This window comes from Galeopterus variegatus, unplaced genomic scaffold (assembly GCF_000696425.1).
Source record: "Galeopterus variegatus unplaced genomic scaffold, G_variegatus-3.0.2 Scaffold7280, whole genome shotgun sequence".
Lineage (NCBI taxonomy): Eukaryota > Metazoa > Chordata > Mammalia > Dermoptera > Cynocephalidae > Galeopterus > Galeopterus variegatus.
Window position 1 is genome coordinate 47,425 of NW_007733391.1, and position 1,289 is coordinate 48,713.

The 1,289-nt window shown below is 46.7% G+C and overlaps 1 protein-coding gene across 4 annotated transcripts in view; it reads left to right on the forward strand.

The window, feature by feature from the left end:
• The window catches only part of HIF3A (hypoxia inducible factor 3, alpha subunit), a 33,080-nt gene that overhangs the window by 30,242 nt on the left and 1,549 nt on the right, over positions 1-1,289 (forward strand). The gene's annotated exons all lie outside the window — the stretch shown is intronic.

Consider the following 1,289-nt stretch of genomic DNA (forward strand, 5'->3'; position numbering starts at 1 on the left):
GGGGAGGGGTGGAAATGTACACAAGGGAAGAAAGTTCCAGGGTGGGGGGATTGTTTTAAACAGCATGATCAGGGTGGCCTCCTTAAGAAGGTGATAGTTTAGCAAAGACCTGAAGGAGTGGGCCCTGATGGTATCTGGGGGAAAAATGTTCCCGGCAGAGGGAACAGCAAGTGCAAAGGCCCCCAGGTGGGAGTGTATTTGTCTTATTTGGTGGAAAGCAAGGCCAATGTTGCTGAATCAAAGAGAAGGGGAGAAAAAGGTGAGGGGTATATTGCACAGGGCCTCTGTAGGGCATTGTGATAACTTTAAAGTTGTCTTGCTTGAGGAGGCTGCCTCAGGGCCTTTGCATATCATAACCCCTCTGCTTGGAATGCTTTTCAGTCTATTCTTTGCCTAATTACCACACCCTTTAGATCTGAGATCAAATATTACTCCTTCCACAAAGCCCTCCCTCATTTCTTAAGCCCATGGCTTATAACACTCATCACAGTCCACAATTACATGGGTATTTGTATTGTTATTTAATTATTGGCTGTCATTTCCTGTGGGTATGAGCCCGGTGAGGGCAGGGGCCAGGGCTGTCTTGGTCACTACTGTACTGTACTTTGTGTGCATGGCTGGGCAGTGACTGGGTACAGAGGAGGTCCTTGGCACATATTTTAAATGAAGAGCTAACATTCTTCAAGCACTCACTGTGTGTCAAGCTCTGTGCTAAATCCTTTATGTATGAGTATGTGATCTAATCAGTGCCCCTCACTGCAGTGTCAGCCCCACGAAGGCAAGGAGTTTCATCCTTCCTGTTCATCGCTGTGTCCCAAGCACCTAGCACAGTGCCAGGCACACAGTAGGGACTCGACAAATATGTTTTGAATGAGTAAATTCTCATAAATGAGGTAGGTATGAGTACCCCTGTTTCCCAAGTAACAACAGCTCACTTAACTGAGCGCTCACCAGTACTAGTTATTGCTCAATGTACTTTACATGGATTCACTCATTTATTCCTCACAACAGCCCTGGGAGGGAGGTACTGTTATCAGCCCATTTTATAGATGAGGGGACTGAGGCACAGAGAGGTGAAGTTACCTGCCCCAGGTCACACAGCAAATAAATACTACAGCAATACCTGGATTCAAACCAGGAGAGTGTCTGGCTCCAGACTCGGACTCTTAACCATGGCTGTAAACATCCCAGAGAGTTTCAGAGAGCAGAACTTGCCCAAGATTTCACTTCTGTTGGAATCCAGGCAGTCCTGCCTCACCTCCCATGCTTTTAAATTGGGAAGGGAAAAT